The following is an 18,079-nucleotide window of genomic DNA, read 5'->3' as shown; positions in this document are numbered from 1 at the left end:
CGGCGAGAAGGGAACAATCAAATGGCGGTCGGCGTGTCCACAAATTGTGAACACAACCCGGACACGGAACGGAACGGAGCGGACCGAGCCCGAGCCCCAGCACGAGCTCCATCTCTCCACCACGGGAGCAAGTACAGTTTGGGGCAGCAACAAAAAGCCTTGCGAAACTTTTGGTGGCAATAAATGACTTCAATGACTGACTGACTGCCTGACTGCCTGACTGCCTGAATGACCGGTTGGAGGGGTTGGGAGGACGCAGCTGGAACGGGTGCACGGGAGGATGGTACTCGTTTCGCCATATTTTTTGGGGACTTGTAGCAGGAGGCACAACAACGTGCAACTTGTTTTGCTTTGTTCGCTGCCAATTGGATTGCACAAAGAAAAAGGCAGAAAAGAAAGCAGAGAACTGCAAAAAGGATGCCGGCAAATATGGGTGGGATGTGGATAGGGATGGTTAGGGGGGCAATGGTAACATGATGTGGCGCCTCTACCGCTTCCGCCGTTCGTGCAACACAAGCGCGATAATTGCCAGCGTTATCCGCTCGGCCTGCCAGTCAAATAGGCGCAGCAGCGGCTGCCGCCAGAGGAAGAGCCTTCGTGTGACTCGCCTACTTTTGATTTACAACATTCGTGCAACATCAGCAGCAGCAGCACAGGCAGCACGGGCAGCGGCAGAGGCAGCGGCAGCGATGGGCCAGAAGCAGCAGCCAATTCAGTGTATTGCAAAAAGAAAGGGGGAACCAATGCAAACAGCAAGAAGAAGCGGGACACACGCCACCGCCAGGGGCATACACGGGGGCCATTGCAGGAGCAGGACATGGCAACTTCGTTCGCTCCGTGCAGGTGTCGTTCGTTAGGAGTTTTCAGCGTTTTTCATTCTCCCGTTTTACCCATTCTACCGCCAGCGAAAAGCCAAAAGCGATATTAATAGATAGCGGCACTTTTCGCTTCGTTTTATCGCCTGAAAGGCCAAAGCGAAACTCTTCTCCACCTGCACCTTGAGCTGGTCTACTGCGGGGCGGGGCGAGCCGAAGGCGGGGCCTGGCAATTGGGCAGATTGACAGATCATGCAATCATAATGGCAGTACTATATATTGTGCATACATATAATGAATATTAAATTACATGCTACAACAGAGCTGCCATTTAATTTGCTGCAGGGAGGGAGGGGCGATACGAAAGCGACATCTGTCAGCTGATTCGACTGTTTGGATTGAAGGGAAGGGTGTATATACTATATAGCAGGTATATATGCATATATGGATGTGTGTACTGGAGTAGTGGGTCAAAGAATTATCAAATGGATTCTTGTGATTCCAAATTCCATTTGGGTTCATCCTCTATCGCTTCGACGTAGCTCTGGGAGCACTTGCGGCACATTAACTATCAGCAGTGGCGCAGGGGCGCAGGGGCGCAGGGGAAGGGGTCAGCCAATGGCTTGTAATTTATAACGCAATCACGTGCCACATTCGAGGCCCGTTCCACAAAGCAACGGCGCAACAGAGCCCCCAGCAACAGAGGAACACAGGAAAGGCGCCAAAAATATGAATATATATGTGTATGAATGGAGAGCGACTAAATAATTTGGAAATGATTTACAATATTGCCAGGAAGAGGCCCCGGACCCCGAGGTTCATAAATCTAGCTCCATGACGAAAAGATGCAGTCCACTCGAGTGGAGTCGAACCGTCGAGTGGAGTTTTAGTTTGGTGGAGTCTCGAGTTCTCGGGCGCCCCAAAAAATTGCAAAAATTACTGGCTGCAGCCGCGAATGATGCATGACTGGCAGGCAGACTCTCGATGGCCCGGAAGACGGCCCTGGGCCCTGGAATTGTCCTATAAAAATGCGACCCCGTGGCGCTAATTCGGTTATGTATTGTCAGCGGGCCTAATCTAGCGGGAAATGGCCAGCCCCTGGGGCTGGAGGCGGGAGGGGCAGCTGAGGCGATAATTGCAATGCCTGCCATTTCAATTTACCCCCTCCCATTCGACAGTGTACATTCCCCAGGCCGCTTTGATGGATGACCCCGGCCTGCAGTCCAACGCAGTTGTCAAACATTTCGCGCCTTGGCCATTTGTCTTTCTCTTCGCTTTGCAGTTGATAGTGCCCCCAGTCTGAGCGGGGCAGCACAGCTTTGGGGCAGTGGCTGTCAGGATGAGCAGTGGTAGCCCAGTTAGAGTATCTCCTAATTGGTGGCTTGCCCCGTGGATAGCTGCTCCTTTTGCTGCTCCACGGCTATCCTTGTGCCTTAATTAAAAAAGCTGCATGCCGCTTTAGCAGAAGTCTTCAGAGGAGGCAGTGCAGTCGGGGGAGTATTTATGACTTGGCACGCAATAGGGGCAGGAGCAGGAGCAGGAGCAGGAGAAGCAGCATGATTTACAGCTTATTGAGAGACGCCGCAGGCGGCGAAACAAAGGCAGCGCCAAGAATTAGCCGCAATGCCCCATCAATCATGACCGCCTGCCTGTCTATACCTTGGCGTAATCCTTTTGCTGCGAGTACTCAGGGCTCGGAGTACTCATCTGGCCCTTTCTGCCTTCCAATCTCCTCCACCTCTTTGAAGCCCTGCATCCTGCCCTGCCGCGACCGGATCGACTGGCTCGATTGGCTCGAATGGCTTTATGGCCGCATTATGCTTAATAAAGCAGTCAGTGAGTGCTTCTGCCACAGTTACTGGCTTTTTATTTCTATGCATCTGGCGGAGGGTTTTATCTGCGAGTCATAATGGGCGCCGGCGACGCTTTTACAGCCTCGCTCTTGATTCGAGATTTCGGAATTTTGGGGATTCTCCGCTCTGCAGCGTTGCGTGATTTATGTGATTACTTCGATGCGGCGGCGTTGCGCCAAAACTCGAAAAAAATGAACCCGAAACTGGAGTGGGAATCCCGCGCGAATCCATTGACTGCAAACATTCTGCGGTTGAAGAGGAAGCTGTGGCCGTCTGTCAACAGCGAAATAAATATGCATAAATTGATGCTGCAGTCTAAATGGCAATTAACACTTGCCAGACAATTGCACGGTCCAGCGCGTCCCGCATGCATGCCCCCAAATGTAGGCAGCAGCTCATTCTTGCAGCCAATTCGCAGCTCACTTTTGCTGCACTTTCGCCTCGGCCTCTGACCGCTAATGAGCCGCCGCCTGTCCGCAGTCACCACGCTGTTGATATTCAATTTATATTTAAAACAGAGAGAGAACTGTTCCATTATGAACCCGAAACGGAACCCAGCCCCAGTCCCAGCCCTAGCCCCCGCAGACCATATTTGTGCATTTCGTTTTTTTCTCCTGCTTCTCTTTTTTTGCCGCAGTGGCACAAAATAATTTTCCCAATTGGGCATAAGTCCTGCGGCTACCGTGCCCCTGCCCCACCTCGTCTGTGTGTAAATTGAAACACTCGCAGATCCTGTTCGTACTCGTCGGCATTTATGCAGTCCACTGTCCACAGTCCCACGGATGGAGCGCAGAGTCCACTCATTCATGAATGCATTTACATGGCCCGGGTTTCGCCTTCGCATCCGGCATCGGGAGTGCTCCTGTGTGTTGGAGGAGGAGGAGGGGCATGGGGCAATTTAACAGCATTTACTGTAACACGTGTAATTATTTCATGAGATTTATCTGCAGCAAAAGCAGCAGCAGAAGCAGCAGCAGAAGCAGCAGCAGCAGAAGAGCTCTCTTGCCACAAGCTGCCGCTGCCGTCGCCGTCGCTGCTGCTGCTGCACTTTGGTAAATGCGACAAAAATTCCAATTGGAAGGCGGCGCCGGACAACCGCAGCGCAAACAAAGACCGAGAGGTGGAGAGGGGTGCATGCCACAAGTGACCGCAGGCTGCGAGGAGCATAAACCAGGACCATCTTACAGGGACAGACATCGAGAGGGAGCGGCCCATTCGGCCAGGCGTCGTGCGCCCTTGCTGCTGTGATAAGCTGCCATGTGGCAGCCATGTGCCCAAGGTGTGCTTGTCTGTCACTCCGTGGCTCGCTCTGCCACAGCCCCCTCCGCACTGTGCCAGTTCTCGCGCTTACTCGTGCATCAACTTACAAGAGGCACACGCATCGCCATCTGTTGTGGTTTATTTGCGTTAAAATGATTGGATGCACGTCATATCTACAGTACAGTCCTGCTCGAGGACCACGACCAGGACCAGCACCAGCTCCAGCCTCAGCCTGAGCTCCTGTCCTGTCCGTTGCCAGCCCGTAATTCTTTTACGGCGCCTGCGATAGGCACAATTGTTGTTGCTTTTGCTGTTGCAACTTCTGCTACTTCTGCTGCTGCTGCGTGTGTTGTGTTGTCGTTGTCGTTCCAGTCCCAGGTACTTTATAGCCTTGTCGTGGTTGAGCTGAGCTCTGCGCGTGCCTCCGTTGAATATTTAATATGCAAAGCCATGAGGGCCACAGCCACAGCCCCACGGAGCCACAGAGCCACAGATGGATGCACTGCCACATGGCGGAAGATGCAGCAGCAGCAGCATAAAAAAGGAGACAAAAACACCAAGAGCAGTAGCAACCGATGCGATGCAATGCGATGCTGTGGGCAGTGTGTTATCAGTTTTCCGTAGTTTTTGTGGCTTTCGTTTCCCTGTTTCGGGGCTATCCTGCAGAATGATAGGCTATATTCCCTCATGCAGTGGTGGCTGCTCCTGCTGCTGCTTGATGGCTGATGGCTCCTGCTGCATGGCCTCCTTGGGGACTGCTGCGTTGACAAAAGGTACACTGAGAGAATCAATGGCATCACAAAATCACGTTCCTCTGTCTCGTATGCACTGCCTAACTTCGCTCAGTGTAATCCCTATCTCCCCGTGCCCATCATGCGTTCTCATGCAAAATCTACGCTCACCTCTAAGTCGGCCAACTAGTCGGGCATCTGTGACTGTCACCTGCCCCCTCTCTAGCCCTCTGCAGCCCCACAGTCTGCCGAGCAGCATGTCACCAAAAGGCAGAAGATACGAGTACTAGTGACCCAACCCCCCTTCCCCACACCACCCATTTCATCCCTCTTCTTCCTCTTCCCTCTGCAGTGCTATGCCCGGGAGGGTTTTCAATTTTACTGCATCATAAATTAAATTACCTCTTTCGATGCGATGTGCGAGAGAGCTGGGCCCATATTTTGCACAGGACCACGACTAGGAGCAGGACCAACCTGGCTCCGTGGCTCCATTTTATTACCGCAAAAGAAACGCAACAAGAAAATTGTCAGAAGGGGTTGAGGCGGGGCAGGGCAGGGGCAGGGCGGTAAAAGTCAGTGGGGTCGAGGGGTGACCTTTGACTTTGCCAAAATGCCAAAGGTATGCGCAAAAATGCACAAAACATTCAAACAGAACAGTCAGTGGGGACGGGGCGGTGACGGGGAAGGGGACGGGGACAGGAAGTGGTACGGCCGGCAGTCAAGAGTTGAGGATGGGGCAACCAATTCCCAAACTGCACCAAAAATGTACAACAGCAGCCGCAGACAACAGCGACGACGACGGCGTCGACGACTGCGACTGCGACGGGCACTAAAAATGCAACATTACGTATACGCAGTGGTGCACCGCCAAAAGAGGAGAGGGCAGAAAAAAAAGGAAACACCATCGAAGCACCGAGCACCGCCAACAACAGAGGGACATGGATTCTAATGAAATCAGTAATAGTAATGTAGCTGTGGCAAAAAATCCAAATGGGGATCCGTGGCCGTGGTCCTCGTCCCACCAGGTGGGATTCATCCATCACTCTCATCCCCGTCCTGTCCTCCCACTGTGCGTTGTACACCCCCGCTGGAGCTGGACTAAACATTTGGTGGTCGCACATTTCTGGGCAGCCTCAAAAATATCACGTACTCCCCTCGTACACTCGCCCCATGTGGGCCCCATGTCCTCTCACCATCGCTGACAGTGCGTCCTTTTCAAATCTCTTACACAGGAGTCCATTAAATTTTGCAGCTTTGATTTGGCGAGTGGTGATTTCGGCTGAAAAACGAAATACCAAAAAACTGAAAAACCGAAAACGGAGACGAAAAAAAAGGCCGCGGCTAATTTATGTAATTTGGCTAAGAGGCAAACACAGCCGGACCCAGTGGTCGGCCGAATGCTGGGCCCTTCCATTCGCAATTGGCGCGCATCCATAACGGCCCTGGGGGGAGTGGGTGGTGGCAGTCTCATCATGTTGAGCACTCCGCAGACGCACACGCCGGCGGCATGCTGATGAACCAAGGAAGACATCGACATCGATTGGACTCGACTCGGCACGGTACGGCTCCAATGTGGCCATAATTAAAATTACCTCGTTTACCTGTCACGTATGTGGATCTGCCCCACACCCTGTCCCACTGCCACTGCCACTGCTGGTGCACTCCTGCTCTCTAAGGGTTTGGTTTTTGGCCTCTTTGTTGACGTATTTTTTGGTTTATTACCTTGCATTGCGGATGTGCTCGACAACTGCGCCGGCTGCCAAATTGTAATGTGTGTGTCTCCTGGCCAGGCCCCCCACGCCACAGAGACAGAGGCAGCTACCCCTCCCATCCGTGACACAACGTACCTCTAATGGTCGCCAGGTCTGGTCAGCGTTTGTCGCCTGCGTGCGAGCCAATGAGCAATGCTTTATCTCTTCCGGTCTCGGTCTCGATTTCGTTCTAGGGTCTGGGGTCTCGGGCTTTTGGCTCTTATTTTATTGCTATCCGTTTTTGTCGTTTCGGCCTTTTGTTTGATGAAATATGATTGTGTTTGTTTCGCAAAGTGCCCCCAAAAATCGCTGCAGTGTCCTCCGCTGGGGGTACGGGACAGGTGGCAGCGATTGAGGCTGGGTAAAGGTTTGAAGTTGGCTATTCCTGTGAGCACTTATAATTGCCAGATCTCTTCTCATTCCAGTGTATATAGATATGTGTGGAGAAATGTTGACTATATCCATGCGTTCGTCAGGCATCTGGTTGGTTTTGTTCTGCTAAGCCATAAATCCAACTTTTTACCCATCAAATGATATTTAGCAAGGGAAAAATGTTACACATTTTTGGGACACTGCATAGGTAACCATGTTAAAGTGTCAGCCAAGTATTTTGCTAGCCTTGGCCATGTGGCTGGGGCTGTGCGCTCCATCACCATGCCCCCACCTAGCTCTAGGTCGGGCCAAATCACATGGCGTTTACTTATTGCTGGGATTAGGAGGAGCTATCCCATTCCCTGTCTCTGGCATCCAAGGTGCGAGTGCTTTTCCTGGGCTTCTGATGCGGCGGCAGCGGGACATAACTCAAACCCAAATCGCCTTCCATGGCCTGCACGTGCGGCAGTCTCCGCCTGAGCCTGCCAACAGCTCCACAGCTGTGGTTGCTCCAAGGGGGGAGAGGTGTGGCCCTGCTGCTGCATCGCCTCTACTTCTTCTCCTCCTGCTGCTCCTTCTGTGCTGCTGCTGCTGCTCCAGCGAGCTACTCGTATTTGCAACAGAATGGAATGGAATATGGGTCAAAGTGCAGTTGAATGTCCTGAAACATCCGCAATGCTGTAGTTTGACTTTTTCCCACACACACACACACACAAACACACACATGCTTACTGTGGCATTGGTTTGTATGTGTCTGTGTGTGGTGTGTGTGGCTGTGTTTGTTGTTGGTTTGCATGGGAATTGCATTCAGGAATATTTTACGTTTTACGCTACGTTCCGGCCATGCGGATGTGTGTGTGTTTGTGTGTGCGGGGACTCTTACGTTACTTATTCGCAGTGGTGTCCTGCCGTTCCCCCCTCCCGGGTCATCCTCTGTTTTTATATGCCTGGGATTTTGCGATTTGGGGCTTGCAAAAGTTGTGTAGCCTGTCAGCCATTGGGTCTGAGCCGATCTGTCTGGATCGGCCGATGGTTTATGCATTTATTTGCAAGGGTTAATCCGCTCTCCCAGTGATTCCACCCATGCCCCGCAGTGTCCTGGGTACTGGGGCGTGCCAAGTCAAACTCTGCTCAGGTCTGGCCTTCAATTAGTGTTTGAACTTTAAATACAAACAATTTGCGGGGCACGAAATTGCCAGCGACATGTGCAGCAGCACGGCTCACGGACCCGGCCAAGAGGCAATCAGCCCAATCCCCGTCCACATTCCGTCCGATTCAGGTCCTGTCTACACTTGGCCCTTGATCAAAATTCAAACTACAAATTAGCCGGGACGCGCCGGAGACGGCTGCCAGGCGGCGACCACAGGCAGTCTCAGTTCTGACTGTTTTGGCCGTGTTCCGGGCCAGCCACTGCTTATTCTTCTGTTTGGCTAATTTCAAAGTTTCACGGGTAATTTTAAAGATTTGTGTGCCGCAATCCATTAGCCAGAGAAAGGACTAAGGACTCCGGCCAGTACTTGACATTCCGTTGGCCGCAATGAAATGCGCAATAAATAAAACGTTAAATGAATAGTCCTGCCTGCTCCCGCTCCCGCTCCCTGGCCCTGGTCCGTGCTCCATTCCAAATAAACAAGCGCATAAATTTGGCTAACCCGAAGAACCCCCCTCCAAGCAGCAGCTCTCCTTTGAACCGTGTGTCGCCTGTAATTTTCTTCTCTCTCTTCCTCTCTCGAATAATAGTCGTTTGTCGCTGAAAGGGATGTCTCGGAATGGATCGCTTGGCGAATGGAAGGCAATTCCAATTGATATGTTCAGGAAGCGGCTTTGATCACACATGCACGGGTTGATTGACCGGAAAGGCAATAAGCATTAAGTGCATCTCGTACTCCGCTCCTGTACCTGCTCCAGCCGACAGGATATAGGACAATGAGTCAGAGCTCCTTGGACTGGAGCCATAGATCAAAACCTTCGTCCAAGAAGCATCCGTTGGAGCAAAGAAGGAAGCAAAAATGCGTATCTCAGCGTTTCTGCCCTGCCTTTCTTCTCTCTCTACTCTAATGAACGTGCGGCATTTGTCACAGCAGCAGGACGTGTGGGGGGTGGGTGCAACTGGATGTGCCTGTGGGTATTAGTGTCGGTCAGTTGGGTCTTGGCCATATGCAGCAGATTAAAAGTCGATTTGACAAGCTGTTGAGTGCCCGCCGGAGAACTGGAGGAGAGCAAAGGATGCCCGAATAAGTGGAAGACAAGTGGCATGCCACATGTGCGTGCGTGTGCATGTGGGTGTGTGTGTGTGTTCTGGCAAGATTTATGTGGCCAAGGGCTGGGAGCTGGCAGGCAATTAAAAAGCAGTTAATGGAAATGCAAACTCAAGTCTTTGTCCCTGTCAAAGTTTTGCCGCTGCGCCAAAAATTACGCATACGCCATGTGACAACTGTCAACAATGTTGCCCCGTGGCGGGGCATAAAAAATGATGCAGGTGACAAGGGCATAGGGGGCATAGACAAGGACAGGCCGAAAGCCGCTTAAGGCAGTTACTTTTTGCACCTTTCAGGCGGCTTTTAGCGGCGCAGGGTGGGGCGAAGCCAAGCCAGTGCCAAAGCCGGGGCTCACTTGCCTGTCGTCTTGGCTGGTTGCTGGTTGCTGGTTGCTTGGTACGCTGCCAGCCAGCAGGGCGGAGGGGTAACGTGGCAAGGCGGCACGAAGCCAGGGATAGCACGAGGCACAGAGACAGAAGCAGAAACAGCAGCAGCAGAGGCGCGGCTGCACTTAAAGCCTTCGCTGAGTAATTGCGCGCAAAAAATGCGCAAATTGAGCGCAAGACCCAGAAAGACCCAGAAAGACCCCGAAAGCCTTGCTACGCTTTTCCCCATTTTCCACTCCACACCAATGCCCCCTCCATTCCTACTTTTGGTGGGGAAAACTTAGTTTTCGACTGTGTTTACTTTACGAGTTGCGTTTTGCGTGAGAAAAGTTTTACTTACGACTTGCATAAATGCAGTCATTGCCACTCTGCCGCCCGCATCCCGCTTCCCGCCGTGCCCCGCCACCACTGACTCTGACTGCAGTCGCAGTGCCCCAGAGATTGGCATGTAAAATATGCTAAAAGCATGCCACTTCCCAGTGCTAGTGCCAGTGGCATTGGCAGTGGCAGGGCAGTGGCAGGGCAGGGCAGGGCAAGGCGTCGCTTAGTCGCGTTGTCAGATTTGTCAAACGCTGTCTCTCTCTCTGCATTGAACCATCAGCAATGGGCCATGGGTGAGGAAGGTGGCGGGAGGGGGGAGCTGCAATGAAGAGTAGCTAGAATGCCTCGAATGCCTCATTGAACATTTTACAATTGCATAGTTTGTTGGCGCTTGGGAAATATTTCAGATATTTCTCTAGCATTTATCCCGGTTCCGGTCGGTGTTCTGAATCTCTTTGAGATCCGCCCAGTATCCCAGTATATTCCAGTATCCATGGAGTAGCCGCAATTATCCCCGATGAAGTGGAGCAACTTTATCCCCATATCACTTCCACTTCCGTTTCCACTTTGCGGAACTTTACACTATCAAAGACAGTTATAAGAAGATGGGGGCCGGCCATAAATTACTTCCCTCATTGCGTACATTTCTGCGCCAAATCTAATTTGCCAATAAATTCCTTTGTTCGTCTTGCAAGAACTGCTGGGGGGAGGTACATAGTACGTACTTATATATACTTGTATATATTGAGCAAAGTATCAAAACTTTAAAGAATACTTTGCGGCAGTCAGCAGATAATGCCTAAGCGGAATCAGTGGAGAGAAGAGAGAGAGCACGGGAGCCCTGTCCGGGGAGTGTTCGGGGAGTGGAAAACTTTAAAACTAAACAAACTATTTATAAATTGCGCAAAACTCGAGACCATCTGAAACTTGCCGCAGGCAGCGTGGCAGAAGCAAGCGATGAGTGCAGTGGGGTGGGGAGAAGAGCAGCGCTGGTAATGAAGAGAGGAGAGGGCTGCGGCTGCCCCAGGGTGGGGGGCAGGCTCAAACGGACAGCGCGTAGGAAGATGCAGTGGCAAAAACGCGGGCCAAGCCAAGCCAAGCCAAGTTGTTGCGGGCTGCGGCAATTCGTTTAAGCCGCTTTGCAGCCCCAACAATTTATGGGCCATGGCTGTCTTGCCAGAACTTCCTTAAAGTATGCAGCGCCCTTCGCTGTCGCTTTCCCCTTTCCACTATCTCCCCTACTCTGGCAAATGCGTTTGGCAGACGCTTCGGCATCGATGACGCCCCGAAAAAACTTGGCGCTAAATTGCGGCCGAGGCGCGTGTTCCACAAAAACTTAAGTGGCTTATGTGGTGCTGCCGAGGCGGAGCGGGGGGGCACAAACAACAACAGTTCTTGGGAACATAAAGAATAAGCAGAGACCGGGCCAGGCCCTCAAGGACGAAACCTGAATACCCTTGACCAAGTAACAGCAGAAAGGAGGCGGCGGCGGATATGCGGAAAAACTTCCATGACGGGTGCCGTACAACTGAAAGTCTTACCAATTTGGTTTAGCATTTCGAACGTATAGGGCACGAGAAGGTACAGGGTACAGTCAGCTGCGTATCACACACAGTCCTGAGTAGGTTTGAGAGGGTATAGAGCTGGCTGCTGATGTGCGCGATGCATGAAAAATAATCATGCAGCGTCAGTAAGTCTGCGGCCAAGTCTTTGGCTGGCTGGCTTGGACTGGAGCCTGGGGCAGCCGGAACACTTCGGCATGAAGCTCACGCCAAGTGTCAATCAATCAACGGCGGCAGCCGCGATCGATGCACGCTCCGGATTCCCGTCGCCTGTCGATGAGTTCATAACATTAATTTCCATAAAAATCCGCTTTGGCAAATTGGGCGACAGATCGAATGTAATGAATATCTACTCTCTAAATATATATTTTCTAGAGCAGATATTCTGTAACCTGTGGCATCCACGCCGGTCATGGCTCGGTGGCAGAATCACATCCTGTTCATTGGCATCCCACAATCTATGCTGTCCTCCATCCATAAATTCCTATAAAACGCTGCGTCTGTGACTGACTCGGTCTCATTTGTTAGGCTCTGAATCTGAGTCTGGCCAGGAGTTTCGCTCAAGTGTGATAATTAGCTGCAAGCTGTGCCACATCAGCGCTCTCTGTGCACCCTCCCATTGTTGTTGCCACGTCCCATGTACAGAGGTTGTTGTTCTTAATGTGAGGAGGCTTCATTAGCTGGCCACAGCATCGGCATCAGCACCAGCATCAGCAGCGGAGAGAATCAGAGAGCAGCTTTAGCCTTTTGGGCCAGTAACAATGGCCAACCCACACCCACACCCTCTGGCCCCTGGCTACCTCCTGTGCATAGTTAATTGGCCAGGCATTGTAATTACTTAAGCATTAACCACGAAAGCATCACTTGAGCGGCGTTGGCGCCATGCAAACACCAGCACCAACACCAGCAACAGGAACAGTAATGCTGCAGGGGGGGCCTGGTTGCCTCCCCACTTCCGGTTGAGGCAGCTCCGGCTTGGCCTATCCTGTCCCATCTCCCAATCTGCCCCCTTCCCCGCGCTGGCTCCTGGCTTAATTAGGTTTTTGGGCAGCGGGAATTTGTCGTCATGGTTGTAGCTGGCCCAGAGTTTCGTGTATCCTTGGGGCAGAAGCTGCTGGAAGTCAGCCCATATCCGGCCTCCCTTCGCCGGCCAGATAATAATTTATGATCGAAAACGCGTTCTGGCTTCGGTTTCAACCTCAGCCTCATCCTCATGTTGGCCTGGGCCCGAGTCTCGCATTAAAACCAATTGATTTATGCCGCTCGTTGGTGGCTTTCTATGCCTCTCTTCAGACACTGTCCGTCCTGTCCGGCGACTGCCGTTGATTGTCTCTGGTCTCTGATTTAATCGCCATTCGATGAAATGCTCGAAACTCCATCGATTGTGAATGACCACATTTAGGGGCAGCATTTCTTGGGACAGTAGTTGTTTATTTGGGATTTTTGGATGCTCGTAACTGGCGATTGTTTCGAGTTAATTCGCATGAATGGCTACGAGGCCGTTTCAATAGTTCTCGCACTTTCAGACTAATCCGATGAACTCCTTTGATCCCAAACGGGTCGTATGAATATGTATACTCAGCAGTTATCCTTTGAGCTACTTCCTCCTTTCCTTCCCCTCGTCTTTCGTTGCGCTGCTTTCGCTCCTTTTGGAAACTTTTAATAAAGTCAATTTTCGAATCGGGAAATTTTCACAGCAATTTGCAATTGCGATTGACTTTTGTTCTGGCTGCTGATTGATTTCAGGGCACTACCAGCCCTCACTGCATCTCTCTTTCTCTCTCTATCTCTCTCTCTGGTCCTCCCTCGCACAGGCAACAGTAAGTGGCAAGTCAAGTGTGGCACAGTTAACGAACACACATATCCAACTAAGAGATGATCCTTCACACAGATGCATCCACGGGCAGGCGGGCAGGCAGTCGGTGATTCCCTTACAATCGCACACTTAAAATGCCAGCAGCTATAATTGTTACTCAGGTGACAGATTGCTGAATGGCAGCCAGCGACGGCAGGAGGAGCACGGGTGCCAGTAGCACGACGGATGTAGGACCCAAGGACCAAGTGGAAAACCAAAACAAGCCAAGTCAAGCCGAATCGAGCCTGTCCTGCCCTGCCCTTCCATGCCCTGGCAATCTCTGTCTCTCTCGTGACGGAGGCGAGGCGGTGGCGGCATCAACGTAACGTCAGACAAATTATCACGTTACACTCGAGTGCGTGAGGCGGGCAGCTATCTGCCTCTCACTCTCACCCCACTCGCCCCTCCTGATGTGGCTGCTGTCTTGCAAGTTGTCGCCATGTGTCGTGCTCGTGGCAATTGCAACGGCAGTTGGATCTGATTCTGAATCAGAGGCAGAAGCAGAAGCAAAAGCAGAAGCAGCAGCTGGAGCTGGAGCTATAAATGCATTGCAGAATGGCAAAAGTCGATTTTGTGCACTCCAGGCGTCTTCCCTCCCTTCCTTTCTCTCTCTCTTTCACTTTCTCGCTCTCTATCTCTGTTTCTCTCGGTTCGTGTCTGTGTGGCAATATGCAAAATGTGCCTCAGTGCGAGGGTCGTTGGTTACCGCAGGAATGATAACCCTGCTCATGCCCCATGTCCGTGGTCGTGCTCCGGCTCCTGCGTGTGGCAGCTCCGAGTTCTGTGCCCCATCTCTGCTGCAGCCACTCGGCTTCTCGCTTCTCTTGTCTGCTTTATTATCTGCTTAAACATTGAGCCTGGCTGCTGGCTGCCCGACTCCTGCCTGACTTCTACCTGGCTTTATTTGCCGTTGATTGACACACCGAAGGCTCATCGGCCTTAATTGCATTCTGCTCAATGATAACATAATTTAAAAGGAAAGCGGATACTGCAACGAGCCGCCAGGTGTTCCGATTGTCCAGCTTGATTTACGGGCTGTCTTTCGTGCCTTCCTCTTCTTAGCTGCTTCTTTTAATTCAGTCTTAAGCGATGGGGAGGTTCTCCGAAGTGGCCCACTCTGCGTATGAGCAATTCCAGCTTTACACATTTGCATTCGATGGATTCGTTTCAGTCATGTTGATGCACTGTTTCAATGAAAAAAAAAACCCAACAGAGGAGCAGCATAAACGCATTCCCCACAATTTATCTTTCAATTTTCACTTCTCCTGCGGCTGGTTGCTGTCTGTTGTTGTTGGTCTGCTTTAATGGCGGGGAAAACTGACTAAAACTGCAATTGCTAAAACGATTTTCGCGCCAATTTCATTTGATAGCTTCGCCTGTTGGCCTGCCTCGCTCCCAGGCTTCCCACTCTTCCATCGCTAAGCGCCCGTTGGCACCAATCACGGCTTGCCACCATCAATTAAGTGTCAGCGTTGCAGCAACTGCAGCAGCAGAGGCAGTGGCAGCAACAAATAAAAAGTTATAATAAAAGTTGACAACATTTTTTGGTGCCATGCAACAGAGCAGCAGCAGCGACAGCGACAAAAACTTCTGCCGATTTTTATATTTGTGCAAAAATTTTTAATTTGCCCAGTCCTTTGCCTGTATGCCCCACTGGCCCTCTGTCCCATCCTGCCCCTGCAACCAGCCTATAAATTGTTTTATTTGCCAGAGGGTGAAGGGAGGACAGTGGCAATGGAGAGGAAAGGGAGAGCGATGGCTAAACTAAAACTGAAATTAAACAAAACTGCTGTCATCATCTCTGGCAAGCAAACAATTGACGGTCCCCGTCCACGCCCCCACTCTCGTGGCGTTCAGGGCCTGTTCTGGTGTTGCCTTCTCCGGCTGACTGACTTGCGAACTGTCAGCACATTCTCTGACAACCAAAAAGAGCCACGACAACGATTCCCAATTTCTTAGCTATATGCAAATTAAATGTTTCTGTACAATTTTCCATCCCGCTTTGTTTTTCCATCTTGGCCGAGGGGGAGGAACAGGCACAGGAGCAGTAGGTGGCAGTTGTAGTTGTTGGAAAGCCGGGAATTCCCTCCAAGTTGTCATTACATAATCAGAATCATTAACTGTCCTTGCCAGGGAGTAGAGTGGCACCGGAAAGGACAAGCCACAGCTTGCATACCCTGCCTGCAGTCAAGAGACTTTCAGCCTAGTTCTCCCAATGCTTTACAGTCCGTGAATATATATTAATTCTTTCTATTTAGTCCTGCACAAACCCAATGATAGGTCGGGTATATCCTTCGGAGGACCGTAATTAGCATAATCAATTTGCTGGCTGCCTTCGTCTGCGTCTCGCTTGATAAATCGTTGCGGCAAGTCTTTGGTGGGGGCGGGGCAGCGCGGGCAGCGGCTGAGCGGGGACTAGTTTTTTGGTAATGGACAACATCGGTCCGGAAGTTGGCCTCCAGTGTCATGCTCGCCCTGTCCTTCTCCCCTCTCTTACTTGCTGCGTGTATCCTTAACGCCTGACTTGGCCGGCTGTGCCGCAGGACACGACTCGTGTAAGGGGCTGTTGGGAAGGTGGTGGGACGAGAGAAGTGTACTGGAGAAGAGTAGAGTCGAGTGGAGTGGAGTGTTGTCCTGTTGGGCGACGACCCACTTAACGCTGCAGATACGCCGCCAATTTCGCATGCAGCAAGGAGTTGCAGTTGTTCCATTTGCGTGGCGCATGTTGCACGTAGCAAAGTCGCAGGAGCAGTACGAGAGACCAGTGGGTGGCAGTGGGCACGAGAATAGAAACGGGGATGGTGGCTGGTGGCTGGGGGCAACCCTTTTCTTTGCTTTCCTTTCGTTTCGTTTAGTTTCGTTTCGTGTTTACTTTGGCATTTTTTAGTGCATCTGCAGCACATAACTAAAGGCGCAAAAAACAAAGCAACAAGCCATGGCCAGTTGCTCGTGTCCCAACAGGCGCAGGAGCAAGAACTTGCAGCGGAGGCAGTCAAGAAAAAGTTGCCAACTGTTTGCCTAAGACACAGAAGCAGTCCTCCCCATACCATCCCATACCATCCGCCCACCCCATAAAATGGTCAGTTGTTCCTGGTGTTGTTCCAGTGCTGCAAGTCGACTGTCGGCATTTGCAGCAAATGCATTTTGTCACTTATGCAATTTATTGCAGTTCGCCTTTTGATGTTTCGGTGTTTGACAGCACCTTGTTTGAAGTACACGAATGCCAAACGGAAGTCTTTAAGTGCCGCTGCTGCGTCTGCTTCTGCTTCTGCCTCTGCCTCTGCCCCAATCCTACTTTTAACCATTTAAAGCCCATTCCCGAGGCACTTCCACAAACTTCATTTGCATAAATAACAAATATTACTCATACGCCGCAGTGCATGGACTCAGCTGCTGCTACGGCTGCTGACTCCTCCGGATGCGTAGCAGTCACAGCCGCAGCCACAGCAGCAACAGCACACATTAAAAAGCATAAAAAATTATGAAAAATCGTGCTTCATCGGGGGCGCCACAGAAGCTGCGATATCGATATTCACTTGAAATTCCCCATTCCCCATTCCCGTCTGTGACGCTCGAAAATTCCAATCAACATTTTTATAAATCACATGCGCGCCACCAAATTTACAGCTGCGTTGCCTCCGCAGGGGCGGGTTGGGGGGGGGATATGGGCAAGGGCAAGGGCTGAGTACTGAGGAGATTGCGGAGTGAATTTATGAACTTGCGGCATGTTTCCATTGAATGTTGCCTACTCTCTCGCGTTTCGCAAAGGGGCGCGACAATTTCGCGTTATGGCAAGATAAATTGTCTTTTGCTGTGTAAACAGCAAATGAGTTGCAGGCCAACTGCTTACTAATTGGAAAGAGTCAGAGCCGATGGGAGGGAAAGAGAGGTATTGGGCTAGAGAGCCGTGCAATTGTCATGGCAAACACGTGAAAAATTGCCACTCATTACAAAAATGTTGCCCAGCAAACAACAGGCAAGCGAACAGAAGGCAGCATCATACACGCGTGACAAACTTTTTAATAAATGAAACTTTTTGTCCATTCCTCCACGACTCTCTGCCACGCCTTCCCACCATCCATCTGCCATACAACACTTGCGGTTGACCACTGTGTCGTTAACCGCAACATTTTTGCAGAGCAGAGCAGAGCAGAGCAGGGCCTGCCCTGCCCTGCCTGCCCTCTTACCGAAAACAAGAGCCCCACAACAATGCCAAATGCCAAATGGCCAAAAAGCTTAAACAAGCTGCCAATATTTTGGTGTCTATTTCCGCGTTGTATACTCCACATCCCCCCATTCTATGCCATTCCCTTTTGAACCGTTTTCGTTTTCCCATTGTCGTTACTTACACTTTATTGGGTTTTTGTCATGTTTCCACTTTTTGCCTCTTGAGCTGGTACAGTGCGTGGCAGCGCATTAAGACGTAGGGTAGGTAGGACATTGGTGCCACTTCGGTACGAGTACTCGTATATGGGACAGCTACATACATATGAAAGGAATTACGCAGAGCAAAAGGTACAGCTCTGATAGACAAGGAATCTATGGGTGCATATATTTATATATATGATATATTTCAAAGGGCTCAGGGTGTAGATAGGGTGTTCCCCTGTTCGGACATTTTTTGCCCTAGTCTTTGCTGGTTGTTTTATTTGATTTGAAGCCTTTTTTTCAGGGAATTGGCTGGAAAAGGAGAGAAAAAGCATTTATGGCTCTCTTCATGTTTATTGTCGCACATAAAGCAGCCAAAGGACACGCTCCTTTCCCGCCTGGCCACGCTGCCTGTGGCTGTTTTACGGCCAGTTGGCAAATGTGTCGCTGCTTGGCAGCTTTAAGTTCTATTAAATCAAGCAGAAGAGGTCGAGGAGGGCAGCAGGAAGGCTGCACCAAAAAAAAATTACGCTTGCGACAACAAGAA

Source organism: Drosophila obscura, unplaced genomic scaffold (assembly GCF_018151105.1).
Source record: "Drosophila obscura isolate BZ-5 IFL unplaced genomic scaffold, ASM1815110v1 contig_151, whole genome shotgun sequence".
NCBI classification, from domain to species: Eukaryota; Metazoa; Arthropoda; class Insecta; order Diptera; family Drosophilidae; genus Drosophila; species Drosophila obscura.
Note: the sequence above shows the minus strand (reverse complement) of the source record.